Below are 21,445 nucleotides of genomic sequence, written 5' to 3' on the forward strand. Positions count from 1 at the left end.
TCAGGCTGTTATTGTGGTTCCTGTTGTTGTTCCGGTTCAGGTTCATATTGCATTTCAGGTTCAGGTTCTGGAGCAGGTCGTCTAGATGATGATGATGATGAACCTCCAGTATCAATATTAGTAAATCTCTGCAAAACACATTAAACACAAAATTTGTGCATCCAAATATGCATTAGTGTTAGCAAAATAACAAATTAACATAATTACAATAACATGTTAAATCAAAATTAAACTTATACACATTTTCACAATTTTAACAATTGTACACTTTTTTCAAATAGGCATATATGAAAATGTATACAAATTTCATAAGCATTTAACTCAAATAACATGTCAAAATAGTCATTACTAGCAATTAAACAAGTCTCAAATGGCAATTATATCAAATTTATCAAGTTCATGAATTTTAGACTTAAAAAGTCTACTTTAATCTCCAAAAATCATGTTTAGGATCAAAGTTTGGATCATTTAACTACCTAAACATGTTACACTACTTAATTTAGCAATAATTCATGACAAAAATCGGCCATAATCTGTTTATATCAAAAAGCCCCAAATTGCTCAAGAACACAAACCCTAGATTTCTAAAAAATTTAAAGTTTTTGGCTTCAAATCATGTTAAATAGCATCAATCTAGGTTATACATGCATAAAATACTAACAATTTAACTCTAATTACACTAGAAATTAACAAAATCAAATTAGGTAAAATATTGGTAATTATCACAAAAACTATGAAATTTTAGAGTTTAGGGGTGTAATTTTTACCTTTTTGTTGAAGAATCCGAACCTAGGCATGATTAGAGCAAGAAATTTGACGAATGATGGTGAAAATTTGGTGAAATTTGGTGAGGTTTTGAGAGATTTTTGTGTATGTGTGTGTGTATTGTGGTGAAGAGCAGACCAGTCGACTGCTTTTATTCCTGAGCTGATTTCCAGGGCCATGCGATCGCATGGCTGCAAAGGCCAAACTCCATGCGATCGCATGGAGTCCGGGAACAGTGACTTTTTCCTTTTTTTTTTTTAAACCTTATACTTAATAAAACATAAAATTAACAAAAATTTTTAAAAATTTGTTTCTTTTTAGGATGAGGGCGTTTCGGATCATTGTCCTAGTCCGTCCCTCGACAAAATTTTAAAATTTGTCAATTTTTTAAGCGCGGTTTTAAAAGCAAAGATTTTTGGGTTTTTTTTAATGTTTTTGGCATACTTTAATTCAATAAGGCTAAAAATAATGATAATAAAAGTTCTCGTCCCTCCCTTGGGTAAAGCAATTTCGGTTCAATGACCTAGTCTTCAACTTACGACGAATTTTAAAAATCATATTTTTTACTTAACGAAATAAAGTAAATTTTTGTTTTTAAATTCACACCAAACTTAAATTTAAGATGCATAAAATTAAAAATTCATATTATGAAAATTGAAAAGTCACTCCAAACTTTTATTATATTTTTGTTTTTATACATACAAATTTATATTAAAAATATTAATTTTTCAAATATTTACAATTTTAAATATATTGATTTAAAAAGTTTACAATATTATTTTAATATTAATTTTAAAAACAAAGTAAAAATAAAATTAAAAATCTTTTTGGTCTCTTATCCCACTTTAATCAATCAGATATTATTAAAAATATACGCCCCTCTTTTGGTAAAGTAATTTCGGTTCCATAACCTAGTTTAACTCATGACGAATTTTTGAAATATTTTGGGTTGAATGATTAAAGATATTTATACCTTAAGAATAAACGGTAAATTTTGCAGTGATGTAGTAAATTTTTGTATGATATCAATAATTTCGGTCGCAAAACCTAATTTTATTGAATACCAATTTAATACTTTATAGCGAACGATTTAGTGTTTATTACCAAAAGGTTAAAAATAATAAAAATAAAAATAAAAACTGTACATACTTACCTGTGAAATAGAATTCTTAGTGACCTGCTTTAGCCCACTCATAAGATAGTCGGACTAATTGGTTTTCCATAGCTACATAGGCATAACCTCGAGCATTCAACGTTTTTTCTTCGAAACATATGAACGGTGCATCTCTGCATAAAGTAACGAATTCGGTATTGGAATATGTCTGATTCGTCGAACATTTTCCTTCATGTGACCATTTTCCGCATTTGTGACATCTTACTGTAGTGACCCGAACTTTTCCATGTTTATATATATTAATTGAGATTGATATTTACATGATTAAATGTTTCCAACATGTTAAGCAATCAAACTTGTTAAGACTTGATTAATTGAAATATGTTTCATATAGACAATTGACCACCCAAGCTGATCGGTGATTCACGAACGTTAAAACTTGTAAAAACTATATGATGACATATATATGGATATATATATATATAGTTAACATGATACTATGATAAGAAAACATATCATAAAGTGTATTAACAATGAACTACATATGTAAAAACAAGACTACTAACTTAATGATTTTTAAACGAGACATATATGTAACGATTATCGTTGTAAAGACATTTAATGTATATATATCATATTAAGAGATATTCATACATGATAATATCATGATAATATAATAATTTAAAATCTCATTTGATATTATAAACATTGGGTTAACAACATTTAACAAGATCGTTAACCTAAAGGTTTCAAAACAACACTTACATGTAACGACTAACGATGACTTAACGACTCAGTTAAAATGTATATACATGTAGTGTTTTAATATGTATTTATACACTTTTGAAAGACTTCAATACACTTATCAAAATACTTCTACTTAACAAAAATGCTTACAATTACATCCTCGTTCAGTTTCATCAACAATTCTACTCGTATGCACCCGTATTCGTACTCGTACAATACACAGCTTTTAGATGTATGTACTATTGGTGTATACACTCCAATGATCAGCTCTTAGCAGCCCATGTGAGTCACCTAACACATGTGGGAACCATCATTTGGCAACTAGCATGAAATATCTCATAAAATTACAAAAATATGAGTAATCATTCATGACTTATTTACATGAAAACAAAATTACATATCCTTTATATCTAATCCATACACCAACGACCAAAAACACCTACAAACACTTTCATTCTTCAATTTTCTTCATCTAATTGATCTCTCTCAAGTTCTATCTTCAAGTTCTAAGTGTTCTTCATAAATTCCAAAAGTTCTAGTTTCATAAAATCAAGAATACTTTCAAGTTTGCTAGCTCACTTCCAATCTTGTAAGGTGATCATCCAACCTCAAGAAATCTTTGTTTCTTACAGTAGGTTATCATTCTAATACAAGGTAATAATCATATTCAAACTTTGGTTCAATTTCTATAACTATAACAATCTTATTTCAAGTGATGATCTTACTTGAACTTGTTTTCGTGTCATGATTCTGCTTCAAGAACTTCGAGCCATCCAAGGATCCATTGAAGCTAGATCCATTTTTCTCTTTTCCAGTAGGTTTATCCAAGGAAATTAAGGTAGTAATGATGTTCATAACATCATTCGATTCATACATATAAAGCTATCTTATTCGAAGGTTTAAACTTGTAATCACTAGAACATAGTTTAGTTAATTCTAAACTTGTTCGCAAACAAAAGTTAATCCTTCTAACTTGAATTTTAAAATCAACTAAACACATGTTCTATATCTATATGATATGCTAACTTAATGATTTAAAACCTGGAAACACGAAAAACACCGTAAAACCGGATTTACGCCGTCGTAGTAACACCGCGGGCTGTTTTGGGTTAGTTAATTAAAAACTATGATAAACTTTGATTTAAAAGTTGTTATTCTGAGAAAATGATTTTTATTATGAACATGAAACTATATCCAAAAATTATGGTTAAACTCAAAGTGGAAGTATGTTTTCTAAAATGGTCATCTAGAAGTCGTTCTTTCGACTGAAATGACTACCTTTACAAAAACGACTTGTAACTTATTTTTCCGACTATAAACCTATACTTTTTCTGTTTAGATTCATAAAATAGAGTTCAATATGAAACCATAGCAATTTGATTCACTCAAAAAGGATTTAAAATGAAGAAGTTATGGGTAAAACAAGATTGGATAATTTTTCTCATTTTAGCTACGTGAAAATTGGTAACAAATCTATTCCAACCATAACTTAATCAACTTGTATTGTATATTATGTAATCTTGAGATACCATAGACACGTATACAATGTTTCGACCTATCATGTCGACACATCTATATATATTTCGGAACAACCATAGACACTCTATATGTGAATGTTGGAGTTAGCTATACAGGGTTGAGGTTGATTCCAAAATATATATAGTTTGAGTTGTGATCAATACTGAGATACGTATACACTGGGTCGTGGATTGATTCAAGATAATATTTATCGATTTATTTCTGTACATCTAACTGTGGACAACTAGTTATAGGTTACTAATGAGGACAGCTGACTTAATAAACTTAAAACATCAAAATATATTAAAAGTGTTGTAAATATATTTTGAACATACTTTAATATATATGTATATATTGTTATAGGTTCGTGAATCAACAGTGGCCAAGTCTTACTTCCCGACGAAGTAAAAATCTGTGAAAGTGAGTTATAGTCCCACTTTTAAAATCTAATATTTTTGGGATGAGAATACATGCAGGTTTTATAAATGATTTACAAAATAGACACAAGTACATGAAACTACATTCTATGGTTGAATTATCGAAATCGAATATGCCCCTTTTTATTAAGTCTGGTAATCTAAGAATTAGGGAACAGACACCCTAATTGACGCGAATCCTAAAGATAGATCTATTGGGCCTAACAAACCCCATCCAAAGTACCGGATGCTTTAGTACTTCGAAATTTATATCATATCCGAAGGGTGTCCCAGAATGATGGGGATATTCTTATATATGCATCTTGTTATTGTTGGTTACCAGGTGTTCACCATATGAATGATTTTTATCTCTATGTATGGGATGTGTATTGAAATATGAAATCTTGTGGTCTATTGTTACGATTTGATATATATAGGTTAAACCTATAACTCACCAACATTTTTGTTGACGTTTAAAGCATGTTTATTCTCAGGTGAATATTAAGAGCTTCCGCTGTTGCATACTAAAATAAGGACAAGATTTGGAGTCCATGTTTGTATGATATTGTGTAAAAACTGCATTCAAGAAACTGATTTCGATGTAACATATTTGTATTGTAAACCATTATGTAATGGTCGTGTGTAAACAGGATATTTTAGATTATCATTATTTGATAATCTACGTAAAGCTTTTTAAACCTTTATTTATGAAATAAAGGTTATGGTTTGTTTTAAAAATGAATGCAGTCTTTGAAAAACGTCTCATATAGAGGTCAAAACCTCGCAACGAAATCAATTAATATGGAACGTTTTTAATCAATAAGAACGGGACATTTCAGTTGGTATCAGAGCGTTGGTCTTAGAGAACCAGAAAATTTGCATTAGTGTGTCTTATCGAGTTTGTTAGGATGCATTAGTGAGTCTGGACTTCGACCGTGTTTTCTTTAAAAATGATTGCTTAACATTTTTGTTGGAAACTATATATTTTTAACATATGAATATTATGTGATATATTAATCTCTTAACGTGTTTGATATTATGTGATAGATGTCTACCTATAGAACAAGTCCCATTGACTCACCTAATAATAATGAAGAGTCAAATGTAAATTGGAATGATTTGTGGACTGATTCACAAGTTCCCGAAGAGGAACCGGAAGAAGAGTCGGAACCGGAAGAAGAATCGGAACCGGAAGAAGAATCGGAACCGGATGAAGAAATAGAACCGGTGGGGGAAATAATAAAACGGTTAAGTAAAAGAAAATCCTCAACCAACCGACCAAAGTTAATTATGGTCAATGGTGTTTCCGCCAAGGAAGCAAAATATTGGGAGGATTACCAATTCTCCGATGAATCGGATTCCGACGAGAATTCCGATGATGTTATAGAAATTACCCCAACTGAATTTAAAAAGGCAAAAGAAAATAATAAGGAAAAGGGCATAAAAATAGAGAAATCTAATTCCAACCCCGATGAACTTTATATGTATCGTCAACCCCCGAAGTCCTTAAGTTGTAACAATGACCCGGAAACCTCTAAACCACCAGGTTTTTCTAAACCAATGTGGACAACGACTGCTCGTATTAGGGGAACATCATATATCCCTAGAAACTTGGCAAAACGAACCAAAACCGAAGAAGAAGAAACGAGCGAGTCGGAATAAGATAGTTGTATTCGTGTGGTGTAATATATGTAATATAGTGTTCTTATGCTTTATGATATATGTAAAAATTGCTTGTATTAATAAGTATTTTTTTATGAATCTAACTCTTGTCTATTTTACAGTTTAAAAACACAAAATGGATAGACAACCCAATATTTTAAGAGACCTACCCGGAGACATGATTGATGAAATCTTGTCTAGAGTCGGCCAGAATTCTTCGGCACAACTATTTAAGGCGAGATCAGTTTGTAAGACATTCGAAGAACGTTCCAAGAATGTCTTGGTTTATAAGAGACTTTCGTTTGAAAGATGGGGGATATCACATTGGGAAACCCATAAGTTACGATGTGTTTACTTTGACGCATATATTGCGGGGAACCCAAATGCTATTTTACGCAACGGGTTAAGAAATTATTTTGACTCAATATATCCGAATATTGGACTTCGTGATTTAGAAAAAGCGGCTAACATGCAACATAAAGAAGCATGTTATGCTTACGGATTAGTAATGTTCGCTTCTCACCAAAGTGAGAACAAGAACATCGGGCTACAACTATTAAACAAAACGTTTCCACAAGTGACGGAGTCGGTAATTGGGGTAAGAAATGAGGTTTTTAGATTATTACGGGACTGTTGGACATTACGTAACCCTCATCCCTTTGATGACGTTACAACACGCTGTCTTATCAACGGCCATAACGGTTATGTTGCACAAGACCAAGGATGGGAAGTAGTCCTAGTAAAACCAGAATGCATGACTTGTTTCTGGACGTATGAATTACGTGTCTTTATTGCCTTTGCTGAACGACTTGTGTACTAGCTAGAATTGTCTTCACAACTATCTTGTATCAAAGTTATTGTGTGCTATATTTCATGCTTTATGTAAAATAAGCGGTATTGTAAGTTTGTAAAATATTGTATAAAAGTTTGAACGCGAAATATTATTATAATCAGTTTTTCATATAGAATTGTAGTAGTTGAATTGTATATTAGCTACTAAGTATGAACTTAACGGGTAGGTACTACCCGAATTTAAACTTATAAAATGCTAATATGAAGAAAAAGCTTTTATAAATGAGTTCATATTATGCTACGAAATACTATTAACTACTCTTAATATTCTGTATGATTAACTTGTTCCATTTAACTATTTTGAAGGAAATGGCACCGACTACTCGACACACCGTAAATATGAATGAAGAGGAATTCCGTACTTTTCTAGCTTCAAACATAGCCGCAGTACAGGCTGCGCTACATACCAACAATAACCTTGGATCTAGCAGTACAGGAAATCGTGTAGGATGCACCTACAAAGAATTCACTGCCTGCAAACCTTTGGAATTTGATGGAACCGAAGGACCGATCGGATTGAAACGGTGGACCGAGAAGGTTGAATCGGTGTTTGCCATAAGTAAGTGTACTGAAGAGGACAAAGTGAAGTACGCTACGCATACCTTCACAGGTTCTGCGTTAACATGGTGGAATACCTATCTAGAGCAAGTGGGACAAGATGATGCGTACGCACTACCGTGGTCAGCATTCAAGCACTTGATGAACGAGAAGTACCGTCCCAGAACCGAGGTCAATAAGCTCAAGACAGAACTTAGAGGGTTACGAACCCAAGGATTTGATATTACCACGTACGAAAGACGATTCACAGAATTGTGCCTATTGTGTCCGGGAGCATTCGAAGATGAGGAAGAGAAGATCGACGCGTTTGTGAAAGGATTACCGGAAAGAATCCAAGAAGATATAAGTTCACACGAGCCCGCCTCCATACAACAGGCATGTAGAATGGCTCACAAACTAGTGAACCAGATTGAAGAAAGAATTAAAGAACAGACTGCTGAAGAGGCCAATGTGAAGCAAGTCAAAAGAAAGTGGGAGGAAAACGGTGATAAGAATCACCAATACAACAACAACAGCAATTACAACAATAATCGCAACAATTATCCCAACAATCGCAACATCAATCGCAACTACAACAAACGGCCCAACAACAACAACAACAACAACAACAGTAACTACAACAATCATCCCAACAACAATAATAACCGCAACAACAACAACAATCAGAAGCAGCTATGCCAAAGGTGTGAAAAGAATCACTCGGGGTTCTGCACCAAATTTTGCAACAAGTGTAAAAGAAATGGTCATAGCGCGGCGAAGTGTGAGGTCTACGGACCAGGGGTTAATAGAACGAAAGGAACAAATGGTGTCGGAACGAGTAATGGCGGAGCAAGTAGTGTCGGAGCAAGTTATGCCAATGTAGTTTGTTATAAATGTGGAAAACCAGGCCACATTATTAGAAATTGCCCGAACCAGGAGAACACGAATGGACAAGGCCGTGGAAGAGTTTTCAATATTAATGCGGTAGAGGCACAGGAAGACCCGGAGCTTGTTACGGGTACATTTCTTATTGACAATAAATCTGCTTACGTTTTATTTGATTCGGGTGCGGATAGAAGCTATATGAGTAGAGATTTTTGTGCTAAATTAAGTTGTCCATTGACGCCTTTGGATAGTAAATTTTTACTCGAATTAGCAAATGGTAAATTAATTTCAGCAGATAATATATGTCGGAATCGAGAAATTAAACTGGTTAGCGAAACATTTAAGATTGATTTGATACCAGTAGAGTTAGGGAGTTTTGATGTGATAATCGGTATGGACTGGTTGAAAGAAGTGAAAGTGGAGATCATTTGTTACAAAAATGCAATTCGCATTATACGAGAAAAAGGAAAACCCTTAATGGTGTACGGAGAAAAGGGCAACACGAAGCTACATCTTATTAGTAATTTGAAGGCACAAAAACTAATAAGAAAAGGTTGCTATGCTGTTCTAGCACACGTCGAGAAAGTACAAACTGAAGAAAAGAGCATCAATGATGTTCCCATTGCAAAAGAATTTCCCGATGTATTTCCGAAAGAATTACCGGGATTACCCCCACATCGATCCGTTGAATTTCAAATAGATCTTGTACCAGGAGCTGCACCAATAGCTCGTGCTCCTTACAGACTCGCACCCAGCGAGATGAAAGAACTGCAAAGCCAATTACAAGAACTTTTAGAGCGTGGTTTCATTCGACCAAGCACATCACCGTGGGGAGCTCCTGTTTTGTTTGTCAAGAAGAAAGATGGTACATTCAGGTTGTGTATCGACTACCGAGAGTTAAACAAACTTACCATCAAGAACCGCTACCCACTACCGAGAATCGACGACTTATTTGATCAACTACAAGGCTCGTCTGTTTATTCAAAGATTGACTTACGTTCCGGGTATCATCAAATGCGGGTGAAAGAAGATGATATTCCAAAGACTGCTTTCAGAACACGTTACGGTCATTACGAGTTTATGGTCATGCCGTTTGGTTTAACTAATGCACCAGCTGTGTTCATGGACCTTATGAACCGAGTGTGTGGACCATACCTTGACAAGTTTGTCATTGTTTTCATTGATGACATACTTATTTACTCAAAGAATGACCAAGAACACGGTGAACATTTGAGAAAGGTGTTAGAAGTATTGAGGAAGGAAGAATTGTACGCTAAGTTTTCAAAGTGTGCATTTTGGTTGGAAGAAGTTCAATTCCTCGGTCACATAGTGAACAAAGAAGGTATTAAGGTGGATCCGGCAAAGATAGAAACTGTTGAAAAGTGGGAAACCCCGAAAACTCCGAAACACATACGCCAGTTTTTAGGACTAGCTGGTTACTACAGAAGGTTCATCCAAGACTTTTCCAGAATAGCAAAACCCTTGACTGCATTAACGCATAAAGGGAAGAAATTTGAATGGAATGATGAACAAGAGAAAGCGTTTCAGTTATTGAAGAAAAAGCTAACTACGGCACCTATATTGTCATTGCCTGAAGGGAATAATGATTTTGTGATTTATTGTGATGCATCAAAGCAAGGTCTCGGTTGTGTATTAATGCAACGAACGAAGGTGATTGCTTATGCGTCTAGACAATTGAAGATTCACGAACAAAATTATACGACGCATGATTTGGAATTAGGCGCGGTTGTTTTTGCATTAAAGACTTGGAGGCACTACTTATATGGGGTCAAAAGTATTATATATACCGACCACAAAAGTCTTCAACACATATTTAATCAGAAACAACTGAATATGAGGCAGCGTAGGTGGATTGAATTATTGAATGATTACGACTTTGAGATTCGTTACCACCCGGGGAAGGCAAATGTGGTAGCCGATGCCTTGAGCAGGAAGGACAGAGAACCCATTCGAGTAAAATCTATGAATATAATGATTCATAATAACATTACTACTCAAATAAAGGAGGCGCAACAAGGAGTTTTAAAAGAGGGAAATTTAAAGGATGAAATACCCAAAGGATCGGAGAAGCATCTTAATATTCGGGAAGACGGAACCCGGTATAGGGCTGAAAGGATTTGGGTACCAAAATTTGGAGATATGAGAGAAATGGTACTTAGAGAAGCTCATAAAACCAGATACTCAATACATCCTGGAACGGGGAAGATGTACAAGGATCTCAAGAAACATTTTTGGTGGCCGGGTATGAAAGCCGATGTTGCTAAATACGTAGGAGAATGTTTGACGTGTTCTAAGGTCAAAGCTGAGCATCAGAAACCATCAGGTCTACTTCAACAACCCGAAATCCCGGAATGGAAATGGGAAAACATTACCATGGATTTCATCACTAAATTGCCAAGGACTGCAAGTGGTTTTGATACTATTTGGGTAATAGTTGATCGTCTCACCAAATCAGCACACTTCCTACCAATAAGAGAAGATGACAAGATGGAGAAGTTAGCACGACTGTATTTGAAGGAAGTCGTCTCCAGACATGGAATACCAATCTCTATTATCTCTGATAGGGATGGCAGATTTATTTCAAGATTCTGGCAGACATTACAGCAAGCATTAGGAACTCGTCTAGACATGAGTACTGCCTATCATCCACAAACTGATGGGCAGAGCGAAAGAACGATACAAACGCTTGAAGACATGCTACGAGCATGTGTTATTGATTTCGGAAACAGTTGGGATCGACATCTACCGTTAGCAGAATTTTCCTACAACAACAGCTACCATTCAAGCATTGAGATGGCGCTGTTTGAAGCACTTTATGGTAGAAAGTGCAGGTCTCCGATTTGTTGGAGTGAAGTGGGGGATAGACAGATTACGGGTCCGGAGATTATACAAGAAACTACCGAGAAGATCATCCAAATTCAACAACGGTTGAAAACCGCCCAAAGTCGACAAAAGAGCTACGCTGACATTAAAAGAAAAGATATAGAATTTGAAATTGGAGAGATGGTCATGCTTAAAGTTGCACCTTGGAAAGGCGTTGTTCGATTTGGTAAACGAGGGAAATTAAATCCAAGGTATATTGGACCATTCAAGATTATTGATCGTGTCGGACCAGTAGCTTACCGACTAGAGTTACCTCAACAACTCGCGGCTGTACATAACACTTTCCACGTCTCGAATTTAAAGAAATGTTTTGCTAAAGAAGATCTCACTATTCCGTTAGATGAAATCCAAATCAACGAAAAACTTCAATTCATCGAAGAACCCGTCGAAATAATGGATCGTGAGGTTAAAAGACTTAAGCAAAACAAGATACCAATTGTTAAGGTTCGATGGAATGCTCGTAGAGGACCCGAGTTCACCTGGGAGCGTGAAGATCAGATGAAGAAGAAATACCCGCATCTATTTCCAGAAGATTCGTCAACACCTTCAACAGCTTAAAATTTCGGGACGAAATTTATTTAACGGGTAGGTACTGTAGTGACCCGAACTTTTCCATGTTTATATATATTAATTGAGATTGATATTTACATGATTAAATGTTTCCAACATGTTAAGCAATCAAACTTGTTAAGACTTGATTAATTGAAATATGTTTCATATAGACAATTGACCACCCAAGTTGATCGGTGATTCACGAACGTTAAAACTTGTAAAAACTATATGATGACATATATATAGATATATATATATATAGTTAACATGATACTATGATAAGAAAACATATCATAAAGTGTATTAACAATGAACTACATATGTAAAAACAAGACTACTAACTTAATGATTTTTAAACGAGACATATATGTAACGATTATCGTTGTAAAGACATTTAATGTATATATATCATATTAAGAGATATTCATACATGATAATATCATGATAATATAATAATTTAAAATCTCATTTGATATTATAAACATTGGGTTAACAACATTTAACAAGATCGTTAACCTAAAGGTTTCAAAACAACACTTACATGTAACGACTAACGATGACTTAACGACTCAGTTAAAATGTATATACATGTAGTGTTTTAATATGTATTTATACACTTTTGAAAGACTTCAATACACTTATCAAAATACTTCTACTTAACAAAAATGCTTACAATTACATCCTCGTTCAGTTTCATCAACAATTCTACTCGTATGCACCCGTATTCGTACTCGTACAATACACAGCTTTTAGATGTATGTACTATTGGTGTATACACTCCAATGATCAGCTCTTAGCAGCCCATGTGAGTCACCTAACACATGTGGGAACCATCATTTGGCAACTAGCATGAAATATCTCATAAAATTACAAAAATATGAGTAATCATTCATGACTTATTTACATGAAAACAAAATTACATATCCTTTATATCTAATCCATACACCAACGACCAAAAACACCTAAAAACACTTTCATTCTTCAATTTTCTTCATCTAATTGATCTCTCTCAAGTTCTATCTTCAAGTTCTAAGTGTTCTTCATAAATTCCAAAAGTTCTAGTTTCATAAAATCAAGAATACTTTCAAGTTTGCTAGCTCACTTCCAATCTTGTAAGGTGATCATCCAACCTCAAGAAATCTTTGTTTCTTACAGTAGGTTATCATTCTAATACAAGGTAATAATCATATTCAAACTTTGGTTCAATTTCTATAACTATAACAATCTTATTTCAAGTGATGATCTTACTTGAACTTGTTTTCGTGTCATGATTCTGCTTCAAGAACTTCGAGCCATCCAAGGATCCATTGAAGCTAGATCCATTTTTCTCTTTTCCAGTAGGTTTATCCAAGGAAATTAAGGTAGTAATGATGTTCATAACATCATTCGATTCATACATATAAAGCTATCTTATTCGAAGGTTTAAACTTGTAATCACTAGAACATAGTTTAGTTAATTCTAAACTTGTTCGCAAACAAAAGTTAATCCTTCTAACTTGACTTTTAAAATCAACTAAACACATGTTCTATATCTATATGATATGCTAACTTAATGATTTAAAACCTGGAAACACGAAAAACACCGTAAAACCGGATTTACGCCGTCGTAGTAACACCGCGAGCTGTTTTGGGTTAGTTAATTAAAAACTATGATAAACTTTGATTTAAAAGTTGTTATTCTGAGAAAATGATTTTTATTATGAACATGAAACTATATCCAAAAATTATGGTTAAACTCAAAGTGGAAGTATGTTTTCTAAAATGGTCATCTAGAAGTCGTTCTTTCGACTGAAATGGCTACCTTTACAAAAACGACTTGTAACTTATTTTTTTGACTATAAACCTATACTTTTTCTGTTTAGATTCATAAAATAGAGTTCAATATGAAACCATAGCAATTTGATTCACTCAAAAAGGATTTAAAATGAAGAAGTTATGGGTAAAACAAGATTTGATAATTTTTCTCATTTTAGCTACGTGAAAATTGGTAACAAATCTATTCCAACCATAACTTAATCAACTTGTATTGTATATTATGTAATCTTGAGATACCATAGACACGTATACAATGTTTCGACCTATCATGTCGACACATCTATATATATTTCGGAACAACCATAGACACTCTATATGTGAATGTTGGAGTTAGCTATACAGGGTTGAGGTTGATTCCAAAATATATATAGTTTGAGTTGTGATCAATACTGAGATACGTATACACTGGGTCGTGGATTGATTCAAGATAATATTTATCGATTTATTTCTGTACATCTAACTGTGGACAACTAGTTATAGGTTACTAATGAGGACAGCTGACTTAATAAACTTAAAACATCAAAATATATTAAAAGTGTTGTAAATATATTTTGAACATACTTTAATATATATGTATATATTGTTATAGGTTCGTGAATCAACAGTGGCCAAGTCTTACTTCCCGACGAAGTAAAAATCTGTGAAAGTGAGTTATAGTCCCACTTTTAAAATCTAATATTTTTGGGATGAGAATACATGCAGGTTTTATAAATGATTTACAAAATAGACACAAGTACATGAAACTACATTCTATGGTTGAATTATCGAAATCGAATATGCCCCTTTTTATTAAGTCTGGTAATCTAAGAATTAGGGAACAGACACCCTAATTGACGCGAATCCTAAAGATAGATCTATTGGGCCTAACAAACCCCATCCAAAGTACCGGATGCTTTAGTACTTCGAAATTTATATCATATCCGAAGGGTGTCCCGGAATGATGGGGATATTCTTATATATGCATCTTGTTATTGTTGGTTACCAGGTGTTCACCATATGAATGATTTTTATCTCTATGTATGGGATGTGTATTGAAATATGAAATCTTGTGGTCTATTGTTACGATTTGATATATATAGGTTAAACCTATAACTCACCAACATTTTTGTTGACGTTTAAAGCATGTTTATTCTCAGGTGAATATTAAGAGCTTCCGCTGTTGCATACTAAAATAAGGACAAGATTTGGAGTCCATGTTTGTATGATATTGTGTAAAAACTGCATTCAAGCAACTGATTTCGATGTAACATATTTGTATTGTAAACCATTATGTAATGGTCGTGTGTAAACAGGATATTTTAGATTATCATTATTTGATAATCTACGTAAAGCTTTTTAAACCTTTATTTATGAAATAAAGGTTATGGTTTGTTTTAAAAATGAATGCAGTCTTTGAAAAACGTCTCATATAGAGGTCAAAACCTCGCAACGAAATCAATTAATATGGAACGTTTTTAATCAATAAGAACGGGACATTTCACTTTCAAGGTGTCATGCTCTTCTTTTCGCTGCGGACTTTGATTTTCCTTTACCAAACTGTAACTTATTATTTTCGTTCTTGGATTCTTTTCTTACTCCGTCCAATTTACCTCTGATTAATGATACTATTTCACTTGGAAGGGTGTCATTATTACGTTTAGTGATCAAAGCGTGTAGCATTAGACCATGGTTTAATTCACAGGAAGTCTTCATCTCATAAAACCTAAAAAAATTAAAAATTCAGAATGGGGGGAGAAGACTAGTTCTTTAGGGTCTGCTAGGGAAAGACCATTCGGGTTCCATTCTCGAAAACTACACAAAAACAGAAAATCTAACTCTAACAGAAATATGTATTATCCTTAAAAGATTCGAACCTCCCCACACATAGTTAGCTGTGGTGTCGAAATTGTGATTAACTTCGTTGTCAACTTCCATTAGACTATCTATGTAATGTTTAACTCTGTGACCATTAACCTTAAATTCAATTCCATTTGAATTTATTAATTCTACTGTTCCGTACGGGAAAACTTTTTTGACTATGAATGGTTCAGACCATCTTGATTTCAATTTTCCAGGAAATAGCTTGAATCGTGAATTGAAAAGAAGAACTCTGTCTCCTTCCTTTAATTCTTTTGAACTTCTAATTCTTTTATCATGCCATTTCTTAGTTCTTTCCTTATAGATTAACGAATTTTCGTATGCTTCATGTCTCAATTCTTCTAATTCATTTAATTGACTTAACCGTAGACGTCCAGCTTCATGTAAATCAAGATTACATGTCTTCAAAGCCCAAAATGCTTTGTGTTCAATTTCTACTGGAAGATGACATGCTTTTTCGTAAATGAGTCTAAAAGGTGTGGTACCAATTGGAGTTTTGTAGGCTGTTCTAAAAGCCCAGAGTGCATCCTCCAATTTAATGGACCATTCCTTCGGATTTGATCCTACGGTTTTCTCTAGAATACGTTTTAAAGCTCGGTTGGTATTTTCAACTTGTCTACTTGTCTATGGATGATAAGCAGTGGAGATTTTATGAGTTACTCCATATCTTTTAAGAACTTTCTCAAGTTGATTATTACAAAAATGAGTACCCCGATCACTTATTAAAGCTTTCGGTGTTCCAAACCTTGCAAAAAGACGTTTTAAAAAATTTACTACAACTCGTGCATCGTTAGTTGGGAGAGCTTGTGCTTTCGCCCATTTAGATACATAATCAATGACAACGAGAATGTAGAGATTATTATGAGATTTTGGAAATGGACCCATAAAGTCAATACCCCAAATGTCAAATACTTCACATACTTGAATGACATTTTGTGGCATTTCATCACGTTGACTTATTTTTCCGGCCCTTTGACAAGCATCACAGGATTTGCAAAGAAGGTGTGCGTCTTTGAAAATTGTAGGCCAATAGAATCCAGCATCGTAAACTTTTCTTGCTGTAAGTTGAGGCCCATAATGCCCTCCTGTTGGTCCTGTGTGACAATGGTTTAAGATTTGACTAGCTTCGTCTCCGAATACACATCGGCGTATTATTCCATCGGGACAAATTTTAAACAAATGTGGATCTTCCCAGAAATAGTGTTTTATATCACTAAAGAATTTCTTTGGTTTTTGGTACGACAACCACTTTTCAAGGAATCCACATACTAAGTAGTTTGCATAGTCTGCAAACCATGGAATTTCATTATAATCTATCTTCAATAGATATTCATCAGGATAGTTATCTTGTATGGCCGATTCATTTAGAACTTCTAATTCGGGATTTTCAAGACGAGAAAGATGATCAGCGGCGAGATTTTCTGCTCCCTTTTTGTCTCGGATTTCAATATCGAACTCTTGTAAGAGTAAGATCCAACAGATTAATCGTGGTTTAGCATCTTGTTTCGAAAATAGGAATCTAAGAGCAGAATGGTCGGTATAGACCACCGTTTTAGCTAGAACGAGATATGAACGAAATTTGTCAAAAGCAAAGACAATAGCAAGGAGTTCTTTTTCAGTAGTTGTGTAGTTCGTTTGTGCTCCTTGTAACGTCTTACTAGCATAATAAATGGGTTGAAATCGTTTTTCAATCCTTTGTCCTAAAACGGCTCCCATTGTAAAATCACTTGCATCGCACATTAGTTCAAACGGTAGATTCCAATTTGGAGTTATCATGATTGGCGCATTAGTGAGTTTCTCTTTAAGAATATTAAAAGATTTGATACATTCATCTGAAAAGATGAATGGAGCATCCTTTTCTAGGAGTTTATTCATGGGGGTGGCAATTTTAGAAAAATCTTTTATGAAACATCGGTAAAAACCGGCATGCCCTAGAAAACTCCTAACTCCTCTAACATTGGTGGGATGTGGAAGTTTAGCAATTACATCTACTTTAGCTCTATCCACTTCAATTCCTTCCTTTGAAATTTTATGTCCAAGAACGATGCCTTCTTTAACCATGAAATGGCATTTCTCCCAATTAAGTACTAGATTTGATTGTTCGCATCTAATAAGCATTCGTTCAAGATTAACTAGACATGATTCAAATGTATCACCGAAGAGTGAAAAGTCATCCATGAAAACTTCCATGCATTCTTCTATCATGTCGTGAAAAATCGCCATCATGCACCTTTGAAAGGTTGCAGGGGCGTTGCAAAGTCCAAATGGCATGCGTTTGTAAGTGAAAGTACCATAAGGGCACGTGAATGTGGTTTTCTCTTGATCCTCGGGTGCTATTGGAATTTGAAAATATCCGAAAAAACCATCAAGAAAACAATAGTAACTATTTCCGGCTAATCTTTCCAACATTTGATCAATGAAAGGTAAGGGAAAGTGATCTTTTCTGGTGGTGTCATTTAATTTTCTATAATCAATATAAACACGCCATCCTGTTACAGTCCTAGTAGGAATAAGCTCATTTTTCTCATTTGTGATGACAGTCATGCCACCCTTCTTAGGCACGCATTGAACTGGGCTTACCCATGGACTATCATAAATTGGATAAATTAAACCTGCATCAAGCAGTTTAATAATTTCTTTATTAACAACATTTTGCATATTAGGATTTAGTCTTCGTTGGCGTTGCACATACGTTTTATGACCTTCTTCTATAAGGATTTTATGTGTGCAATACGAAGGACTTATTCCTTTAATATCATGAATTTTTCATGCAATAGCTGGTTTATGAGCTTTTAGCACAGAAATGAGTTGAGATTTTTCATTTTCAGTAAGAGAAGACGATATTGTTACAGGTAATTCAGACTCACCATGTAAATAAGCATATTCCAAATGGTTTGGAAGTGGTTTTAACTCTAATGTCGGTGGTTCTTCTATCGATGATTTATATCGATATCTGTCTTCTTCTTTTAGCATTTGAATTTCTTCTGTTGTTGGTTCATATCCATTAGCCATAAGTGTAGCTAACATTTCAGTTTCATCAATTAGTTCAGTACTTTCTCCTAAAGAACATTCTCCTGTTCCTTGCAATTCTGGAAATTCTTCTAACAATTTTGCATGTGATTCTATAGTTTGAATATAATAACATGTATCATCTGCAGATTGCGGTTGTTGCATGGCTCTATCAACTGAAAAGGTAACACTCTCGTCCTCTATACTTAGGGTCAGTTTCTTACCGAACACGTCTATTATTGCTTTAGCCGTGTTTAAGAATGGTCTTCCTAATATGAGAGGAACTCGAGAATCTTCTTCCATGTCCAGAATAACAAAATCTACTGGAAATACTAAAGTACCAACTTTAACTATCATATTTTCCATTATCCCTCTAGGATATTTTACTGATCGATCGGCTAGTTGTATGCTTATTCGTGTTGGTTTCAATTCTCCGAGGTCTAGTTTAGTGTATAATGAATACGGCATTAAATTTATACTAGCACCTAAGTCTGCCAATGCTTCTATTGAACTAAGACTACGCAGAAAACATGGAATCGTGAAACTTCCTGGATCTGAAAGTTTTTCTGGTATCTTATTCAACAGCACTGCAGAACAATTAGCATTCATAGTAACAGCAGAGAGTTCTTCTATTTTCTTTCTATTTGTGATTAGATCTTTCAGAAATTTAGCATATTTAGGCATTCCTAAAATCACATCAATGAAAGGAAGATTTACATTTATTTGTTTAAACATATCCAAGAATTTGGATTGCTCGGCTTCAAGTCTCTCTTTTCTCATTTTACTCGGGTAAGGAAGTTGTGGTTGGTATGGTTTAACATAAGGTTTAGCCTTAACTGTGTTATCTTCATTAACCTTTTCAACTACCGGTTCTTTTTCCTTATCTTGATCAGATTGTGGTTCTTGTGGAGTAGGAATTGCTTCATCAGAAATTACAGGTATTTCAGGTGGTTTAAGTGTAATACCACTTCTTGTGGTAATGGATTTAGCTGTTTCATTACGGGGGTTAGCATTTGTATCACTAGGTAGACTTCCCGGTTTTCTTTCACCTATCAACCTTGCTAGGTTGCTTACTTCTTGTTCCAGATTTTGAATAGAAGCTTGTTGATTTCTAAATACTTGAGCATTTTGTTCATTCGTTTGTTTCTGAGATGTGAAAAATTGTGTTTGAGAATCAACTAGCTTCGACATCATATCTTCTAAATTTGGCTTTTTATCATCGGTTTGTGGTGGTTTATTTTGGAAATTAGGTCTTTGCTGATTGTAAGTATTGTTGGATACTTGTTGATTGCTAGGACTTTGTTGGTTGTTGTATGGAACATTTCGGTTATAATTCTGGTTTTGATTGTAGATTGGTCTTGGCGGTTGATAATTATTCTAATAATTATTTCCAGGCCTTTGGTTTATGTATGAAACATTCTCTCTTTGTTCCATTGTTAGTTCAATACTGAGACAATCTTTTGTTAAATGTGGTCCTCCACACTGCTCACAACTAATTCGTATTGAGTGGATATCTTTAGTCATCTTTTTCATTCGTCTCTCGACAGCATCTATCTTTGCAGAAATAGAATCTAAGTCATGGCTAGAATCGGCTCTAGTTGCTTTAGATGATCTAACGATATCTTTTTCTTGGTGCCACTCATGTGAGTGGGAAGCAGTGTTATCAATAATTTTGTAAATATCAGTTGTTGTTTTCTTCATAATGGAACCACCAGCTGCTATATCGATGTCTTTTCTTGTAGTGATGTCGCATCCTTGGTAGAATATTTGTACTATTTGACAAGTGTCTAAACCATATTGCGGACATCCTCTCAATAACTTTCCAATTCTTGTCCATGCCTCATATAGAGTTTCATTTGGCTTTTGCGTGAACGTAACAATTTCTCCTTGAAGTCTCACGGCTTTAGATGCCGGAAAGAATTGTTTAAGAAATTTTTCAACTAAGACGTCCCATGTATCAATCGCTCCTTCAGGTAACGATTCTAACCAATCTTTGGCTTCTCCCTTTAAAGTCCAGGGAAATAACATGAGATATATCTATTCATCCTCCACTTCTCGGATTTTAAATAGTGTACAGATCCTATTAAAGGTACGAAGATGTTCATTTGGATCTTCCTTCGGCGCACCACTAAATTGGCATTGATTAGTTACCATGTGTAGGATTTGTCCTTTGATTTCATAATCTGGCGCATTAATGTCAGGTTGAGTAATTGCGTGACCTTGGCCAGTGCGTTTAGCTCGCATTCGGTCTTCCATACTAAGAGGTTTCAGATTCTCCATTATTGAATTTGTTGAATCTGAATCACTAGAGGATTCTGATTTAATGGTTGGTTCCTCAACAATCTCTGTTTGAATGATTGGTGGTTCCGGAGGAAAGATTAATGGTTCAGGATCTCTGAATTGTCCCTGAAGATCCTCCGGATTCTCAATTGTGAGGTCGGGTTCAAAAAATGGATTATCGGAAATTTGAATTGGAGTACTTGGTTGACTGGATGACGATTCTAAAGAAAAATCAACGGCGACAATATTTGCTAGATGTCTTGATCGAGTTACAGGTGGTGAACTGATAATGCTAAAAACGAACATATATTTCATAGCATTATTCCTCAAGAAAGACAAGCTTTTAGTTGCAATTGTTCTATTTACAAGTGATATTCGTTTAAATAATAAAAGGTGAAGACAAAAGACAGATTCGACGAATTGAAGACGCAAACGACCAAAAAGCTCAAAAGAACAAAAGACAATCAAAAAGGTTTCAAAATATTGATGAGGAACGTCTCAAAATGACAAGAGTACAAGTTACAAGACGCAA

Source organism: Rutidosis leptorrhynchoides, chromosome 2, assembly GCF_046630445.1.
Source record: "Rutidosis leptorrhynchoides isolate AG116_Rl617_1_P2 chromosome 2, CSIRO_AGI_Rlap_v1, whole genome shotgun sequence".
In the NCBI taxonomy this organism is placed as follows: domain Eukaryota; kingdom Viridiplantae; phylum Streptophyta; class Magnoliopsida; order Asterales; family Asteraceae; genus Rutidosis; species Rutidosis leptorrhynchoides.